Genomic DNA, 20,782 nt, shown 5'->3' on the forward strand with positions numbered 1-20,782 from the left:
AAGTGCAGGTATGCTGTATGCATAACATACACAGCATCTTAAAAATAAGCAGTGCATTTCACATAGCTTTACATTTGTAAAGGGATTTATCACGTGTGAGGGCACATTCACGGGTAAATACATCAGTGCTTCTTCAAGTGTCTGTTTCAGAGTAACAAAAGTATAGTTTTGTTTTATAAAAGTGAACTTTATTGGTAGTGAAAAGTGGCTTCTAGATATGGGCAACAGCAATCCTGGTGGCTAGAATTTTTCACGCTGTGAAAGGCACCATAAATGTTGTAGTGGCAGTAGCACAGCTTCCAGCAAATTGCTGGGGAATTACCTCAAGAGGTAAGGGAGAATTTTGGTTTTGTGCTCCATTAGCTGTCTTAAAGATGGTACAACCAAAATGAGGTACAACTGTGTTCAGATGAGCCAACTTTCATAAAAGTTTCAGGCTACTTAAGCTCTTGTGTTCAACCGCTGAAGAGTGATTAGGCATTGATTGCTTTTGGTTAATATCACATGTATTTAGCACTGTTTTTGCCTGTGAAATTCCTCACCATTCAATCAGATGTTGTTCGTTTTATTTATGTAGACCCGTTATAAAATTATGTAGAACTTGGAAGTTTCTAAGGGCCTTGTTCCCTTAATTAAACAATTAACTGCTGTTTTGGATTTGATCAGAAAATGATTGAACATGACAGACTGTCTTCCCTCTGGAGCACGTAACTGTGTCAGGGTCAATTATGTTTCCTTTGGAGTCGGAGAGAAAGGAGTGCTCTCATAAATTAGAACATACTACTGATTTACAGTAGTAAATAACATAACTGATTTTGCTAATATTCTTATAAGATTAACAAGGTAATCTGGAGACAATTGTCAGTATGTCAGCAAGCTAGTTCTTTAAAAATCAAATTACAATAAACTGAAAAGACCCACTAACTGGGTGAAGCTTTTCAACTGTTTAGGGAAATAAGAAAATAGCCAGCATGAAAAGGTACAGAAAATACTTGATCTATTAAGCAGTGATTGGGAGGCTGTTGCTGTGCTTTGTGGTACAGATGTATTACTGCATAAATACTACAATTAATATGAAAGCCTATGGCAGACATTATTATCAGGAATTGCATTTGAGACCTTCTGAACCAAAGTTGTAAGCATCTACTTGTAGGAGAGCAGTGGAGCTGCAAAGCCTGGTCCTTCAGTGGAGCTGTTCTCCTGCTGCCTTGTAGCCTCCTACTCCTCAGTACCCAAGTCCTGGGCTTTGGGAAAGACATGGTTGTTGTTGATGATTTGGAGGAAATTATGTCCAATCTAACTAGCTTTCCTAATGTTGAGGTGTCCTCTGCTTTGGGGCTGAAGTGCACCTGGACACTCTCTTATCTCAAAAAAGTTTGTTGTCCAGTCAATCACCTCTGGTGCTCTCCTCGCCTGTGTTACGTGCAGGACAGTGTCAGGATCCTAGAAAGCAAAATGAAGACCAAGCAATATGAATTACAAGTGCGCTTGGAGCTCCAGTAGCTGTGTGGAATTATCTCCCTCAATTTATGTAGAACATAACTACTAAGCATTCTTTGGATAATTTGTGTTTCTTTCCCCCTCCATCTTTCCAAAGCTGAAAATTGTTGACTTTAGTCCTAAGTGTGTTGTAACTTTATTGTATTTCCAGACTATTTACTCTAAACAAACATATTCCTTATGTAGTATTATAAAATGAATAAAAAAATTAGATGGTGCATTTATCCCAGAACTAAGAATCTCTATAGCCACTTAATCTACTATACTGAAGTTAACAGCAATCATTTTGGCACTTGTCCATCAGATGTTTGCAGAAACTGAGATATTTGCATATTGGAAACTGTTCACAGATACATTAAATAACATTTTATTGTGGACATCTGGTCTGCTAAAAATCTGCCAAAAGTTTGGATCAGATAACTGCAGCAATCCAAATTTATAGAAGGAATCTGTTCTGAAAATATGTTAAAACTACTGTCCCTCTTTTATTTCTTAGCTTTTGGACAACATGATTTTGCAGAAGCTGTTCTTGCTGAGAGTCTGAGTCCCCTCCCTGCAGAATAGCTTCTTGTAGTTGTTTCTTGCAAGCTTATGAGGAACGAAGGAATAGCTGCATCCCTGGCTGCAGTTCGCCAATGGAAAGAACGAGCCTGTGCTCAGAAACACGGGGGCTAGAAAATAATACATAAAAAATTAAATTCCCAAATAAACTGATGTATAGCTATGCATTTCATAAAAGGGCTACACTGAATACATATGCTTTAGACTGCCTACGACATCTGTAGGTTATGCAGAAATAATTTAACTTCACTCTCTACATTTTGTACGTTCATTGGATTACAGCTGTGTATCTTGTGCTAGAATAGTTAATTTACTTGTTTTACCAAAGTTTTTTTTTTTTTTTTTTTTTTTTTTTTTTTTTAAGTGGAATTCAATAGACTGTTCTTTTTTCTTCTCCTCCTGAAAAAAGGAGAGGCACTTCTTCTTTTTGTTTGTTTTGCAGTTGGTGTTTGATGATACTTAGTGTGAGCCAAGTTTCGCTACATCCACGTTCAATTGAGTTTTGACATGTCCCTGTCAAAAGGCCTCGGGATTTGTCAATAAGGCTATATGGAGCAGTAATTAATTTTGTTATAAGATTGTCAGCATCTGAGGGCTGCGGGAGAAGGGGCTGGGTCCCCGCCTCGTCCGCGGCCGGCTGGCGCCGTCCCTCGCTCCGGCGCGCCGAGGGCTCGGCGGCCGCGAGGGGCCGAGTCCCGCGCGGGTCTGCACGCGGCGGTGGCGGGCGCGGGGCTCTGCCGGGGCCGCCGCGCCGCCGGGCGATTCCTGCGGCGGGGCAGCCGTTCCTCTCCGACGCCGTCGCGGGTTCGGCCGTGGGAACGTTGTTTGGTTCAGTTTTCCAGCGTAATTTAGGAGCGCTGCCACGTTTTAGGTGTTGGGGGACTGAAGGACAGCAAACAACAGACGTTTTGAACGCGGTCTGGGTTGGTTTCACCCCACCTCCATGGGATTTAACAGGACTGCGGTGGGAACGGAAAAATGGCCAATGCCTCCTGTTTTAAAAACATGTCATTTAGTTACTTATCGCACAGCAAATCTGGTCAAGAGAGTCCTAGCTAGAACGGTGCAAGCTATTTAAAAGACAGTCCAGACGCGGTGTCAAGTTATCTAGTTTCAGGTGTTATTTCAGTTTGAACCTTTCAATGTGTTCTTTAACAAACTGACGGTAGTGTGAAAACGTATGTCCTATTTCAGGCAAGCCCAGACTGATCTCTGACTCTGTATGAAAGCCACAGAAAAACGAAATACACTTTCTGCATTCTTATTTTTCTTGCACACTCTTCCTTCCCCCAACTTGTATCATGTTAAACTTCAAACCTTTTCAGTCAGAGACAATTTTTTCTTATTCGTTACCAGTAGTGTTTTGAGCTTAATTTCTTTTCTTTTGCTTAAACCATGCACAATCTGGTTTGAAAGATTTTATAAACATCCCATCAGAAAAGGAATAAAAGTGTGATAAAAAAATACATATATATTTTTTCTGTATCAGATTGTCTGACTGACTTCTCACAGGTCGGGTGGGTCCCCGTAAAAATGCCCGTGTTTTTCACTAAGGGAAAAAGATTTTCAGTAGAAATGCATCTTTCTGATTTTAAAAATGGAACTTCCCGTGCTGTGGGGAGGAAACGCATAAAGACCAATTCAGCTGCATCTTCCGAGGTATCTAACAGCCTTCCATTTCACTTACTGCAGGTTGATGGCATCTGAAAAGGGGAGCAGAAACTGGATACGTGCATGTGCCTTTTACAGAGATGGAGGTAGGTCTTAACTTTCGGTGGTCACTGATGTTAAACAGAGGTAACGATTGTTTATTTACCACTCTGAAAAATGAGTACGAAGACTGTCATTTCATTTCTCCTACTTTCTGAGGACAGAAATAACTTGCTGAAGGAACATATCAAATATTTTGCAATCCATTGTTAACACTTCGTTTTCCTTAACCTGTGATCTTCGTCAGCTCGCTGAGCTGGGTGATTCTCGCTGTAGGAGCACACACTCACAAGGCCTTTCTGTATGTTATTACCCTGCTTGCTGTACTCTGTCGTGGAAGGCAGGGTGGCTTCCAGCGATTCCTTGGCTATTGCCCTCTTGGCTCGTTTGGCACTTCGGGAGTGTCAGGGATAACAGCGACAGGGAATGACTGTCATCTGACGTTAGTCCTTCAGCGATGATAGGTGTGATTCGTGGCTCACAGACTGCAAGGGCTGTGCCCAGCCTTTGCCCGTTTGCTTTATCGATTGCTGAAGCAGTTAGTTAACGCTGTGTCCTTTGTTCTTCCTCTGCTGCAGTATCGGTGGAGTCTGGTTGTTTCGTTCCTCACTCTAGTTTTCTTTTGTCCCTTAATTTGTACTGCATTTTTGAGAGTGGTCCTGCAGGTTTTCAGTAATTCATGATGCCTAAAATATTTCCCGTGTAGTTTAAGTCTTCTAGCATGACTGAAAAGGAGCCATATTTTAATAATCGAGATCTTCTTGGACTGATTTTTCTGAACTAGAGCTTTAGCTCTGTAGCAGAAAAATGTCTGTGACTCAAACTGCAGCAGGGAAATCAAAGAGCTCCCCAAAATTATACTGCCTTTCACATCCATGCAGCAGGAGAAAAGAAATGCTTTGCTGTATCCCAAGCAACTAAAAATCATTGCAGATTTTTCTTTAGTCCACAGCCTGGGAAAGTGAAAGTATCTTGTTTTAGAAAGAAGTCATGCTATCTGAGTAAGGGTAGCCGTGGCATCTCCAGAACGAGAGTGGAAGCAGAAGGGTCTGTGCTAACTTACAAACTTTAATAAGACTTGTAATATGCAGAAGGAGCAGACTAATTGGGCCTTGCATTCAGCAGCTTGCAATTGTGCTTTGATCCAAGACTGTGCTGGAGGCAGTTCAGTTGAAATAGCTGCTGAAAATATAGACATCTCCCACACTACTTGTTTAAAATCTGCCTCCAGTAAAATTTACTTTCTGCAGCTGCTATCATCTCTTCAACCTGGAGCTGCATCATGTCCTCCTTGCCTTTCCATGCGCAGTTCAGTGGACTCCTTCCACTTGTTGAGGTTTAGACCGAACACGTCTGTGAAGGGTGGAGCGGTGGCTGCTGGCTCTGACACGCAGCCCAAGCTGTGTAGCATGTGTCCTGCTGCTGTCTCCAGTCCCAGAAGGCAGTTGTCCCCCATGCTTCATCTGTAAATTTTCTGTGCTTCAAATGCTGTATTGTCACTGAATAGTTCCAGTATAATTTGAATCTCTCATGACTGTGAACTCCTGAAGAACAGATTGACTCAGCCAGTTCTGCACTCACTTTGCTAACGATGACAATGGTCTTGTGGAGTTGACGCTGCAAGGAGAGTAGGAGCAGAACTGTGTAAGAGCATAAACATCTTCATAAATACGTGTGCACTCATCCAGAGCTCATGTTCATAAATGCTCTGAAGTACAGTTTAATTCCCTGGAAACTGTTCAATATCTGCCTATTGTTTGACACCAGTTGCCTTGAAACCATCAAGGAGTCACAAGGTTAGATCTGATCATGATGACTAATAAGGCTTACACTGATGGCGATTCAGGTTTGTAACAGAACAGAACAGAACCATCCTCTGTGGCAATCTGAGATGTTGCAGTGTTGTTCATAGCCAGGTATTTTTCCATAAATCGTAAGTCAGAACATAACTATTTATGCAAGTCATCAAAATGAGACAGTGCCTTCTGTAGATCTGCACAATCTACATGTTCAGTAGGTTGCATTTATTCAAAGTAAGAGTTACTCGAGTTCATGGAGTCCTTTAGGTTCAGCTCAGAGCTTCAGTTCACCAGTGGCTTGGATTAGTCTTTGGTCGTGGCTGTTTCTTGGCCAAAGAAAGCAAGTAAGGGACAATTCTTCATTCTTGTGTTGCATGAAATTAGGCAGATCTGCAACCGTCCTTTTCTGTTTTTTTGTTAGGGATGAAATAGTTAACAGTGCTGATATTTGAAGTATTTCAGTGGTCATCAATGTTGATCCATCATCAAGAACAGCAAAATGTTTTCTGTGTCTAAGCTCCAGAGATCCTGGAACCTTACAAAGGCACTGTTGTAGCCTATTCTTAGATTTAGGGTTTATTTTGCGACTCTAGGAGCTAAAATCCTCCTTAATTCTAACAGTGTTGAAAAATCCGGCAGAATGTCTTTTGTACTGAGTAACTGCATTGAAACCCTTTCCAAGAACTCTTCCAAGGGTGGAGAGGAAGGGATAGAATTCACACGTAGCATATGAAAATGTGCTTGTGGGGCAGTCAGTTCTGTCAGGTTTCAGCCTTCATGTAAGGCTGCCATAAAGTCACGAATTTGCTTATTCTTCGCGTTAAATTCTACTACAAGTTATGAAAGGGTGTTCAAAGAAATTTTGGTAGCAAGTTTTTCCATCAGAACCTAGCAATTCATTGAATTGCGGTATGAGCTGGGACAGGGTTGACTGGCTAAGAGGTGGCTTTGCATGCTCCTCTCTTCTCAGAGGAAGTAGCCCTTGAGATCCTGAGGTCAGGCTGCCGCTAGAGCAGGCGCCGAGCCTAGCAAGCGTTTCCAATCTTCATTCATCCTCTTTCCCCTGCACGGAAATTGTGCTCCCTGTTCACAGTATTGCTGAGCTGTCTGTAATGATAAATGATGTGCCTTTCTTTAAATTTCCTTTCTGCTCAGCACTAGATATTGGCCAGTTTGGATGTGTGCTGCGTGCGGATAAATTACTTTGGCAAATCACACAGAATTTATGCACATGGCAGCAGATGCACTACGTGTTGTAGAGGTTTTCTTTGTTGTTCTAATTATGTAACTTGATTTTACCTGAAGCAATTATAATTTTATAAACAATGATTGCGTTGCTGAGTTTTGCATGTGAATGATGAACTTCTGAAAGAAATTTTGGTCTCGAACATTGTTACAGACCGAAGTAGGCTTGAACGTTTTTCAGCTGCACATCACCCTTACTGAGCGTTGATCTTTTCACATCCATAAGTCGTGTTTGCAGCTCCAGACAATAGTGATTGGGCTTTGTTCCTTAATTGGGGGTTATTTTTGTTTGGTGAAGGTAACTATACACAACCGACGAGCAATTTAAAATGTGTGGGACTGGGCTGCAGCATAGATATGGAAATGTGTTTCTTAGTGAATTTACAAAGTAGTCTCCCTATGATAGTCAGAGAGAAGCATTTCGTATTTCATGGCACTTTTGTGCTTTTCTTTCTTTTAGAAGAGCTGTGAAAATAAAGCCTCCCATGGACAAACAAAATCATTTTAGTTTTTCATGCCTCTTTTCCTTTAAATTTAAATGACTGCTAGCAAAAGGTGCTGAGTTTATGGGAAGGAGTACAGAGGAAAAGAGCCCTAAGATTGGTTATATATTCATAAGTGAATATTCAACCTGTGTGTGCAGTCTTCCTGGAAAGAAATTCCATGGACAGATTTTGTCACATTGCCTTACATTTTGGGACACAGGTTTTTTTTGAACTTTAAGGTAGTATGTGAGATTGTCAGTGGACTGAACTGGAATCGCTGGGCTGAGCTGAACTGTCGACGTTTCCTATTATTTTATTTGAGCTTTTTCTTTATTGTTTGTAGCCTGTTTTCATGCAGCTGGCGGTTCCAGGAATCCTTTTGGTTAAAGCTTCAGCTCTTTTACTGAGAATTATTTGAGGTTGATGTTAATCACCTTAACAATTTTTTTAAAAAAAAATATCGTTAAAGGATCACGAGGAGATGTTTTACAATGAATTAGGAATGCCTGGGACTACCAAAAATCATTACACTTTGTTTTAAATCCTGAAAGAATAAGGGAATCACGCCTGTTGCGAAAGCAGGGAAGGGGATAAATGCTAGGGCTGTTTCTTCGGTCCTTGGTGAGTCTTTTGGGCCATCCTGGCGGGCTGAAGTAGCTGTAGCGTCGTGCTGGCGGAGGGACGGTGCCCGCGGTGGGGAGCCGAGCCGCAGCCTGCGTGCCCCAGCCCCGAGGTGCGGCTCCGCAGGAGGGCTGAGCGTCTCCCTGCGTCTGCCACGACCGGGGAAAATTCAGTCCGTGTATTTGAACTAACAGCAATTTTCTGATGCTTTTTATTTTCCATTTCCCCAGGAGATAGTCTATTCAAATAGGAGTTATCATGCAAACGTACTTTGGTTTAAGTAATGTTTTTATTGTGCTCGTGGATAGCATGTGCCCCTAGCTCCCCCTCCCCGAATCCCCGAGAAGTGAAGCAGCAATTTTGGACTGAAGCAGTAAATCCTGACTACTATACACCCTTCCCAGCCCTCCAACTCCTAATAACTGTAAATAAGTGATTGGTCTAAAAAAAGAATAGGTGGTGCATAGTATTAAAAACAGTAGCTTGTTGAGCAAAGCTATTTGGAAAGATTGTGAGTACCACGTAATAAAGGTACTATCAGCAAATACCAGACTAGCATCTCAGCTAGCTTTACTGGGCTGTGAGTTATTGCTGTGGTCAATAGATCTCTTTTCTGTAGCATTCTGCTTATGTAGGTGATAAATCTTACAGTCTTATGGGAATAGGGTCAGGCTTCTGCTACTCTGCCCCATTATTTTTCTCCTACATCATTTAGAAAACTGCTGGACTGGACCATTTTTGGTGCAGCGACTTTTTGTTCAGCTACATACTAAATTTTATTGCGCATATTAAATTTTAGCTCAGACCACATTTTAAAGTATGAAAAGTGGAAAGCAAATGCTGCTTTCTGTGAAAATTTTAGTTGCAGAAAAGATGTTTGAATATTTCTCAAATTTGAAGAAGGAATAATCCAGTAGTACTGGCATTCATTTAGAGAATTTCTTCACTAATTCCTGTAAACTCTGGGAATATTTTAACTGAGGGGCGGCTTGAAAAATTTCTGCTGTTGAAACAGCAGCAATGCGAGGTGCTGTTAAGTGACGAAGAATCACGCCGTTTGACTCTCTCGTGATACTGCTGCACCGTCCGGGAGCGGCAGCTCCGGCTCCCCTCCAGCTCTGTTCCCGCGTTTGCCTGCAGCCAGTGGGAAGTGCTGCTGCCTTGAACAGGCAGCAGCGGGAGGAGAGGAGCAGGGAGGAGCATGGCTTGCTTTTAGACCTTCCTCTGTGCAAGCAGAAAAGACTGTTAAGACTGAAGTAGACATAAGGACAATGTTAAAACACATACCAAGCTGCTGCAGAGAAATAAATAGACTGTTTTCTACTTGAATGGCAGTTGAGAAATACACTTTTGCAAGAAAGTGTTAGGTAATGTATTAGGGAAGACCACTTATGTTAAGGATAATGGAGCACTGGATCAGGTTGCCAGGTCAGGAACTCTCCATCACTAGAGACCTTTAAGGTAAAAGAACTGTCAGGAGAAAGACATAGGGGTATGTTTGCTGGACCTCAGGGAGTCCCCAGGTTTCTGCAAGTCTATAATGCAGATTGTCCATCTCTTCCAAAATGCACATAAATCTTTGTTTCCCAGAAACAGTATGTTAACCTCGAGTAATTGGTTCAAGTGTCTTGAATGATTCTTCTTCCATCTCCTTTGTCAAACAACTGTTTTTCCCTTCCTAGCAGAAGTTTGCCATCTTTCTACACAGATCTTGCTCTTTATCAGGTAGGCAACACCTTTCCAGGGCCTTTTGGACAAGTTGTCTGCTGTCCTTTTTAAGCCCCCCCCCCCCCCCCCGCCATGATCTGGTGCTGCCTGCTGAGCTTGGAGAAGTCAGAAGAGAGGTATTTCTGCATGCTTAGTACCTGTAGTAACCACTGGATTTCTTGTGTTTGAGATTTCTGTAGGAAAGTTTTGTGGCTGTAACACAAGGTCTTTCCGTATTAGTCTCAGTGTAAGGCCACCTTCTTGGTTAGAGATAGCGAAGGAGCAGCTGTTCTGACGTGGGAGGGCTGGGCCAGCTATTCTTTCTGTGAAGAAAAGGTGTATAGCTCGTATTCCACTGGTTGTACCAGCCATTATTTTCTCTGAAGAAGGGAAGATCACATGCACAGATGATTTTTCAGACGTGGCAACTGGAAGTACTTGGGATGTCTGATACTTAGCAGTTGCATGTCACACCTTTCTTCATCTGTTGTATCTAAAGCATGGTGTATATGGGACCCTCTTCGAAACAGTTATGTGCAAGGATGCTCTTTAGATTATTGCTATTTCTTAAGGATTTTTTCTTGCCATTAGAATTAAAAGGAAACAAATGGTATATCCTCATCCTTTCATGGCATCTTGCTGGAAAATGTACCACAGTCTCTAATGTTTCAGCCTTTGTCTGAACGCACTAAAAAAAAATTGTTCCCCAACTGTAGTAGTGCAGAGACTGCATAATAGCTAGCTTCAGTGTGCTAATCTGAAATAAAAGACTTAACCATGAAAATAGCTACCCAACCAGAAAATGAAGGACTACATGAAGCTACTCCAACCTGTTTTTCATTTATTTTTAAATTGAATAAGCGGCATACAAAGAAGAAAATTCTCTCAACACACAAAAATTGCCTTCTATTTTATGGTCTAAAATGAGAAGAGTTCAAGCAATGATCTGGTCAGCATGATTGAAAGGTACAGTGGTTCTGATAGTATTATAGGAACTGCTCCGAGTAATGAAGTGGCATTCACTAGCTATGCAAAACCACCGTAGCTTAAATTTTTGTCAACTTTGTGTTCCTATAAGCAGAAGACCGTTTTGAGGATATGGGCTATGCTGGTAGGTTAAAGTTATTTTCTGTAGAAACATTTGCATATACTGTTGTAACCACAAGTAGTCTGAAATGAAAATCCTGCCAGTTGTACTACCACTGCCCGTGTCTGCTTCATCCCGCTGGCACTATTAGCCGTATGTTAGAAGACATTAAGATTTCTAGTATTGACATTAATCCGTGGTCCTAACAGAATTCCAGTATCAGAAACACATTCTGGCCATCTAGTTTTCCTAGGAGCTTTAAATGACTGTGAGTTTTCTTTCCCAAATTGTTACATATTTTGACACGTGCCTTTGAACAGCTCTTCTTCCCCATAGATTCTTCTCTGCATTTGGTTCCACATCAAGTCCCATCCCTTGTCATTTTTTCCTCTATATCTCAGCTGTCTCCTGAAGTATGCTTCACGGATTCGTGACTTGCTACCTCTCTCAGCATCTTCCTTTTTTTTTCAAAAAGACCTCTATTTGGAAGAGAGGAGACATATAACATCACTGTCACACTGGCTTAGTGGCCCATAGGAGGAAGGAGAAGCCGTTGTGGAAGTAATGCTCAGTTCCTGAAATATGCCCTGTGAAAAATGTGCTTAACTTATTCAAATGTGCACTGAGGAGCTGGGACATACCGGAACATGCTCAAGGCTGTGAGCTGTTCGGATAGCTTAGCTGTCAAACTCTTAACAAGTCACTAAGAAGTTACTGCTGGTTTCATGGGCATATAGCTTGTTTGGCACCTTAAGCCTGCTGAATCTATGATTTTGCAGTCACACTGAAATTAGAGTCAACATTAAAAGTAGATTCTAACTAGAAATAAATCATAAATGTTAACTGTTACAGCCACTATTAACCATTCAAGCAGGTCACTGATACAGCCTTGGTACTTGCGCTCTTGGTATCTTTTAGATAGCATGTTTTAATCAAACACAACATTTTAAGCTCCAGTACATGAGTAACTGGGAAAGAGTATTTGGTCTGGCTTATGAAAAGTCAGACTACATGATATAATGGTCCATTCTGGCCTTAACAACTATGAATCTTGTCCCAGAGTTTATTATCCTTTTCCCAGAGTGCTGTGAGGGGCCGTGGAGTCGGAGAAACCGGAGATGATCTGTGGATTGTATTGTGCTTCTCTGTTCTGCTCCTGTGAAATCCATTGCTGACTTGGAAAAATGAAGAACTCTTTTTGGCTCTAACTTCCATGCAGTATAATTGCTTCTTAACCCTAGACTGAGATTTAGCCCCTCAGCATATTTGGGCATGAAGTGTGCATCTTCCTAGTGGCCTCTTTATGACCCTAAAGCCTGTGCATAAACCATATGTGCTTTCAAAACTGTCAGAAATGGAGAAACCTGGAGGTTGCCTTGTAGAGGGCGCTGGGAAGATTAAGCACATCACCAGTCCCACTCCTAATGGACATGGCATATAATTGGAGGAAGATTTTTCTTATAACTGCATCTTACCTTGATTGGCAGATAATGTCATCATTTTGACTGGCAGTCCCCAGTCAATCGTGCATCACATTATAATTCAGATTTCCTTGATTCCCGGAGGATATACTCAGCTCTGAGAGTCTCTTGCCAGAGGCTTCACATATTACTGTGCTTTTTAGTACTGGGATGGTTTATTTTCCTATAGACTGATCACTTTTCTACAGTATAATGTAAATGTGGTTGTACATGTGATGGAGAGCTTGCATGTGTGGTAATTCCGTCTTATTTCCATCCAAACAGTAAATTCAATACAAAAGCAATACCTGGTTTAAATATCTCCCTGCTGTAGTTTCTGGTATGTATCATCAAACAGTGACTTCTTTTTCCAGTGCCTTCCTTTTACAAAAATTGAGTGAGTTGTTTTATTTACATTTCCTAATGAAATAAACCAGGCACGTTTAAAGCAGTGATGAAAAAAAGCATAAGGGGAGGGGGGGAAGGGGTTCCCAGAGTGCCATCTTGTCAGGAAAGTGATTTAACTGAAAATAAAACTAATAATGCTGGCCCTTAGCCTGCTTGTAACCCCGAGACTTCAATTTACTTAAATGTTAAAACTAGTTCCTGAACCATTTTTATCTCAGTGTTGTCATCTAATGACATGAAGAATTGGAGTGGAAAAGTATTTAAAAAGTGCTTTTTTTTTTCTCTCTCCCCAGAGAACTATTCCCTCTCTTGTTTTGTTTTGTTTTTAAGTAGCAATGCAACTTTTGACATCAGCTTTGATAGAGTCACATTTAACTACTCGCTCTACCTTTGGAAAGAAAAGAATATCTGTAATTAGATTAGAGCGCTCCTGTTCGTCTTGAGGCTATGTTAATTGCTCCAAAGGAGGACTGCATCTAAATGACCCTCAGATGTTCTCAGGATACTTGATCTTTTTTCCTATCACAACCACAGAATATGAAAATACTCTAAGATGAGTAAATAATTTAGACCTAGAAACTGACGACATTCACTCTGCTGATTTGAGTCAAATTTTACCATTTTTTTTGTACAGAATTTTACTATTTTTAATATTCTTTTATAGTCCAGTCTCTCATGTTCTCTGCTTTCCTGTGAAAGCTTTCCTAACAGATCACTTGTCTTGCTCATCCTCAGTTATGTGCAGTTCTTCAGTAAGTGTACAAGCTGCCTTGAAAAGTAACATTACAAAAGTGCTCAAAATGGATATTATTCTCTCTAGTCATGCAACAGAACAGCTGAAAATATGGAACAAACAAGCCTCTGAGAACACTTGCATTGGCTAGTTATACTCTAAGAGAATTAGAAAATGCACTGTGTGCCAGAGTTTAGGAAATTACCATTTTATGTTCTTCATGATAGTAAGTGCTCAACCTGTGGTTTTTGTTGGGGGAAGCTTGTGTAAGCATTAAATTTTTTAGGATTGCTCTGCCAAAAATGGTGCAAAGCAGCTTTTTCAATTCAAGAACACACTCTTCTTGATATTGTGCTTCAATTTGATACTTAATCGTTCTTATTTGGTTAAAAATGTGCAGTTAAAATTTCTCTTCTGCAAGCCTGTGCGGAAATAATGAGGCATTTACATGTCCATTAATTATAGATTGAAAATATATCTCAGATTGGAAAGTGTCTTTCTTCTCATAATATAGCCTGTGGGTACTGAGCTCATCTCCGTTACAATAAAGCTGAAACATACTTCACTTTACTTTCATGTACAGACGCTGTATTCAGTCAGTAATTAGTGGCATCTTTTTGCTTACGGTAAGTTTATGGTGCTATAACATATACTTTATAGCTCTGAAAGTTACCAGGTCGTTGGTGAAGCCAAGTGTCCGTGTATGAAACATGGAGCGAGGCGCTCCGCGTAGGTAGAAATGCAGGGTGGCTTTGCTGTGCGTTTAGCCTGCTGCTCTTCTCGGAGATGTGGCGCTGCTGCAGTGGCGGGGTAGTAAAGCAACATGATTAAAGTTGTATCGTCTAACCATTAGAGAAAGTTTCCTAAAGCACTTTTGTACTCCTGGTCTTTTCCTTCGTATCCATACTTAATATTTCATCAAAGAGAGTAACAAAAAGTTCTTACTATGGATGAAAAAGGGTGAAGAATGGAGTTAGCCTTTTAACTATCTATAGTAAAAACTGTGTCTTTCAAACTGTTTAAGTTTATAGGGGATGTTCCACAATCGAATCTTAACCTTCCTGTGAGCATTAAGTCTCTGTAAATTGGGCACGTACACAAATACCCATGCAATGGTATAATATATGAGAGATTTGCAGAAAGAAGCAAATTGTGGGTACACCAATAAACCTTTTGGACTTTAAACATCACAGATCAAAATCCTTGGTTTTGCCTATTATTGTCCACTTCTAATGTTTGGTTTCTGTATGTGCAAACTATCAATGTGTGTGGAAGGATATCATAAATGCATTATTGTCATTCTACTAAGTGTTTTCTACTTATCAGAGAAAAATGAAGCCAGATTGTTCCTAACCTAGCAGAACCTTTATCACTGAGTTGAGCTGTAATACGGTAAAGGAGAGTGAAAGCCCAAGATATCTTAGTGAACTACAAAGGGCAATTTTTAGAGTCTTCGGCTCTAGGGAAACTGATTTGTGAAAATAAAAATTACTGGATTGTGATCGTGGCCTTAAGTGAAACTTGGAACCAGGCACAACAGTCTTGTTACTTTGGTCAGTTCAGTGAATTCTACTTCTTGATTTGGAATAATTTCTAAGAATTTGATTTTTTTTTCACCCCTTCATGCTTTTTTTCAGGAAGGTAGCCCCCCCCCCCCTTCACTTGGTATGTTCTACCTCATTATTGCCTTGAATTAGAGGATGAGTTTAGTTTTCATGATGCCAACAAGAGGACAGCTAGAGGAGTTGCATAGAGAATGGCGTGTTACCTGTTGATTTTGCAAATTAATAAAATTGCTTCCATTTTAGCATGGAGGTCTTATGAAGGAGTGAAATATTGCAATGCATGTAACACGACATATGGCAGTGAACATACTGTTTGTTTGGGGTTGTTCTGGTTATTTTCTGAACTGCGTAAGCAAAATAGCAGATCATTTACGTTTAGCAGATAATGGAACGATATGGACTGGACTGAAGACAGCCTGAAGATTCAGCACTTCCTTCCTAATAGATGCTAGAAGTATTCTTACTGGCCCTGCACTGGGCTGATTTTCTCCATTTTTCAAAAGGATGTCAAGTACTTGGAAGAAAATAAACTCTTCCCTTAAGCTAGACTGTGTAAGCATAAAGAAGTTGAATTTTATATTAGGGGGGAATTGGGTTTCACCTTTAAGAAATAGCGTTAATATTGTGTTATACTCCAGATGCTCTTTATCATATAATTGTTATCATAAAAAGTCTTAATATATAAGATCCTGGTAGAGTCCCACAGTGTCTCAGGAGCAACCTGAATTGGCCTTTGCATTTAAATTAGAGAATAATTAGATCCAGGAGGAGAAAAAAATGGTGAAGTGCATTCTGCCTTTCTCTTCTAAGGGAAACACACACACAGTTCCTAAACTATTAAATGGGCACTGTGAGAACATGGAATACATTTAACATTTTGGAATGAAAACTATACCTTTTATCTCTCGTCATGGTACGAAACTGCTGCATCGCCGCTCCTTGTCTGTTCGTAATCATTCTTGAACAGCAGAGTCGGAGTTCATCTCAAAACAACTTGATATGAAAAAGGAGAAAAGCACCTATGAAAGTAGCTCTTCCACTACCCATCTCTTCGGGGAGTGGCATAAAAATGTGTGCAAAGAGTATCCAACTTCTGCATTTTCTGAGGAATAAGTGGCAATGCTTCCTACGAAGGAAAGCAGTGCCATGGTGAAGCCTTTGTGGTAAAAGTTTGAGTTTAATGTATGGAGTGCTGCCTGTTTACAAGCAAATCAAGGCAAGGATGGGATATTACTATTAAACCCCATTTGGGATCGCGGCCAGTGTAGCAGTGTTTGCGTTCTATGTTTTCATTAGTATTTCATGTTATCTTTCAGACCTGAAGCATGCAGTCTTGAACTGCTTGAAGCCAACAGAAAGAAAATCCACTAAGAGCTTTGAGGTGCATCTCTCTGTAATTCCTTACGCCCCGATGTCCTTTGGTCCCCGGTAGCACCGCCGCTACCTCCCACCTTGCTGTTGCTGTTGGACACAGCAGCTGCTTGCAGCCTCAGAAGGGGCTGAGGAGTGAACTGTGGCAGGAGAGCGCTTGGCCCTCTTCCTCCTCCTCCTCCTCCTCCTCCTCCACGCTGGACCTGGTGACTCGCTGCAGGGGAATGGCTCCCGGTGCCCGGCTGGTCCTTGGCGGCAAGCGTGTGCCGCTCAGAAGCACCCTTGCTCCCTGCTACCCTATTTTCCTCAAAAGCGAAGGCGTCATGTTACTTCTGAACGAGGGCTGCTGCTTAAAAGGCATGGTGGGGTGTGCAGGATGCTCTTAACGGCAGTTTTTCAAAGAATTTTTGCTAAGCCCCATGTGTATAGAGCCAGCAAACTTCTAGTGACCAGTATTAAAAAAAAAAAAAAAATGTGACTCGTACACCTCTGTGTGGGGCTCACAGCTGAGTATCTGCTTCTGTGCTGGTCCTTAGAGAACCTGTGTAGCCTTTTGTGGGTTACATGAAGTGACAGGAGAGAAGCTTAAATATTTGTCACCTTAAAGCACAGGGAAATCACTGCCTCTGTCACTCTCTGTGTCCTGTTTTGAGGAGACAAAGTGCAGCCTCGCCGGATGGCACATTTTGCCCGGTAAGAGGTACTGTAAGAGTTTGTATTTCATGAAGTCGGAACCGAGGACTAACTAAGAGGTCGTTACCATTGCGGTTTGTAAATTTGTCTCTGTTTTGCCCTTCTAGAAGTGCTAATGTTTTTAGACATTCACTGGATTTCCTGATGTTGGGAAGTAGTTGGGTGTAGTCATCGGAAGCTGGAATGGCTGTAAGAGATTTATTTAGGTATCCTCGCTGTACTGGGAAAACAGCAGCTAGCAGGGAGCGTTGCAGCAAGCGGCCGCTTCCTGAGTTCGGGAGCACCTCGTGGGGCCGGGCAGCAGCTTTCATTTTAAACACATTCCTGTAAAGCGAACCAAGTCGAGAGGGCCATATTTGGCAGTTTCCTCACACGCTACCATTTTGTTCCAAATGAAATATGACGACACAATAGCTTGCGGTAATTACAGTAATTGACTTCAGAGAGTTCAAGATGATCATGTAATTAGCTACTTTATGGGAGGGAGATCACCACCATCTCCCTATTTCCACGCTTCTGTGGTCTTCAAAGGTATTTTGCCCAGGACTGTAAACCAGAGCGTTTCTTCCACCTGAATTCTGCAGATCGCTCACAAGGCTGACTTGCGATTTTAGAAACAAAATCCAACTACCTTAAAAGAAATGAACTGCCTTCCTTTCTAACGAGGAGAAGTTGTCATGTTGGTGCTCTTGCAGAGCCAGCACATGATGAGAGGTTGTAATTGGCAGAGAGATGATTCATTTAAAAATGTCTCTTTTACTAAGGAACTGCAGGTAATTTCAAGAGAATAAATTAGATGCTATAAAGGACCTTTACTGATGTGTTTTCAAACTTTCTGTGGGAGAAAGAGGGGGGCAAATAGAGTCTATTGAGAATTTTTATAGAAGCTGTGAATGAAACTCATAAAGCTCTAATTGTTAGGAAGCCACTGCGCTCTAAACCGTTCGCGTGTAATAGGATCGTTTCTATGCGGCTTCAGTAGAACGTTCTGCCGTTTTCTGGAAAACAGAGCTGTGTGCATGGCATACGTTTTGTGTATCCTGGGCCGCAAAATCCCTTTGCAAAGACAGATCACCATGAAAAGAGATCAGAATAGAAACCGACTCCTGTCAGATTTATGATTAGTTGCAAAAGAAAAACAGATCTTTATAATACAAACAATAACAGCACGTCCTTATTCTTAAATGACTAAATAGAGGAAAATTGTCCAAGTAAGTTTATTACAGATATACACAGCTTTGGAAGCTCAAGAGTGAAATTTTCCTTTTCACCTTTTGTGTACTACTTGTGTGCAGGAGCCATCCAGGCTGCAAAACTTGAAAACATGCAATAAATCACTTAAAGGGCAATATAGACACCTGGGATAGATTTGAGTCTTTTAGCAAATGTTACTTACTAGAGAAGACCTTCCATCCAAGCTATAAGTTCTAATCAAAATCTCTCTGTTGTTGATGCACAATTTTTTACGTCGTTAGGGTTGTCACTAAACTTGCGGTGGATTACCTCCATTCTTGGAGGTGTTCAAAACTTAACTGGAGCAAAGCTGAGCAACATGATCCAACACTGAAGTTAGCCCTGCTTTGAGCAGGAGATGGGATCACCCTGGGTTCCTCAGGGTCCTCCCCAATCTGAATTATATTCTGTTGTTTGATTAACTTTTGGAGTCCTCTTAATTCCCGATGACATCATCTGAATTTGGACTTGAGAGTTAATGGACATTGATTGGAAAGTTATGGAAATAAAATTGCTGATAATTACTTTTGTGATAAATGGTAACTAATTGAGTGGTCCTGAAAATTGCCGAGTAAAATATATTAACGTAAACACTGGCAGCTCTTGTCTGTCCATCAGGTGGTTACTCCCCAGTCTGAGAGAGATCAGCTTCAAGTGCCACCATCTGCTTTGCTGTCGCTCTGGGAAAAACAGGACTAGAAAGGAAAGAGAGAAATTTCCCTGCCGCTGGGTAGGAGGCGGTCGGTGAGGGTCGTGTATGCACAGGGCGGCTCATGGCTGATGGTTGTTGCTTGGTGTGCATGCGCGTGCTGACCCGGGCTTGTTCTCTCCGCAGGCAAGGAAAGCAGTCGCCTTCCGGCGTGCATCAGCCGCAGAGATCGTGGGGATCTGGGTTCGGAGGGCTCTGCATCATTGGCTGCGCAGCACGGCTTTGCTTTCAGCTCAGGAAGTATGAGTTAGCACTCGAGTTTCATAGAGCTTAAAGGGTTTGAAGCTGCAGCAAAGTTAGAATTTCTGTATGAAATATGTAGCAGAGCAGATAGCTAAGCAAGAACATCCACAGCTTTAAAAAGCTGCACCTCTAGAGGTAGAAAATTAAAAGTGAAATCCTCTTCAAAGTGATAAATGCACTGAAGCCTGTATTAAACAACCTCTCAAGGGCCTGCCAGGAAAAAAAAAAAAAAAAAAAAATTCCCTTAAGGGAGGGAGGTTGATCTGCTGCTGCATGTTATTAAATGCTGCAGTTGCCTTCCCTGTTGCCTGAAGTTTAAAGTTTCAGTGATACCTTGATCTGCTGATTAGAATTTGGATGATGTGTTAGCTGTGAACAACTGCAAGGGAACATTTTTCAGACAGCATTTCAAATGGGCAGCTGTGCAGTCCAAAAATAGAAAAACAACATTTTTTGGTTGTCTTAAGTCTTTCAGTAAATCGTCATAGCTATTGCCCAAATGATCTTCTTTTGTTAGTGTTGCAAATGATCAGCAGTACAGTCATACCACTGTTTCTTACCATCTGGGATTTAGTGGCTTGTTTTTCTCACTTGTCCTATATGTACATAACGCAAAGATTAATTTTTTCCTTAGTTGCTTTTCTGACTTTGTTCTTCCTGCATGTAAAGGAATTACTTTTATCACCCCAGATTTATCATTATTAAAGAAGTATGTGGCTATTAAGCCATAAATGGCCCTTTCCATTTCAAGATCTAACTGTTCCTTAACGACTTCATTATAAATCATAGTACCACAAAAACAAACTCAAATTATGCTCTTTTAAACTGCTTTTGTGGAAGTTAATTTCCTGCACAGTAGTTATGTCCCTGAAAATCAGGAAGTGCTTCTCCGACGGAAGTTTGGAAGTCATTGACGTTCTGGCCATTGAAAAAACCCCAGCGGGGACTTTTGGGAGAGTGACTGTTCATTTGTTTTGTTACTTTAATCAACCATAATGAGGCATTTAAAATGCCTCAAACGCTGTCATGGTTTGTCATCTTAGAAAAACAGTATTGATGATCTTTAGAAGAGCTTCTGTCTTAAGCTTTTGTGTTTTCTGATTTTTGTGTTAAGCGTTGACTAGCCCCCAAGGTTTGGGCCGGAACACCATATAACATTCAATCCTTCCTGTGGCCTCTGAGAACTGGAGCTCCTTCTCCTCTGACAAATTGTGACTGTGTGTTTTTTATTACCTCTAGGGACTAAATCTGTCAATTTTTGCTTTCTATAAAAATTGGTGGAGAAACCAGACATTAAAAATGGGACATTTTGTGAAGCAATGTCTGAACTCAAGTAGCAAAAGTAATTCTAGTTTTTTTTCTCTCTTTGTCAATAAGGGTTTAGTGTCTGCAAAGGTGAACAGATTATCAACAATTTTTCACGTTATGCCTTCCATCACTGTGTTGCATAATTTCACCCCGTTATTCTAAAATAGATGGTTTCTTAAATGCCAAATTAAAAAACACTGGATTCGCGAGACTGTTTAAAAAATAAAAGTAAATCCTGGTTTTAAAAAATACTGAATTATAAATTTCCCCTTTAAAATTGCAATAAAAAAGAATAAAAACCGTTGGCAAGCTGGAGCTGCACGCTGCTGCTGACTGAGTTCCTG

This window comes from Rhea pennata, chromosome 15 (genome assembly GCF_028389875.1).
Source record: "Rhea pennata isolate bPtePen1 chromosome 15, bPtePen1.pri, whole genome shotgun sequence".
In the NCBI taxonomy this organism is placed as follows: Eukaryota; Metazoa; Chordata; class Aves; order Rheiformes; family Rheidae; genus Rhea; species Rhea pennata.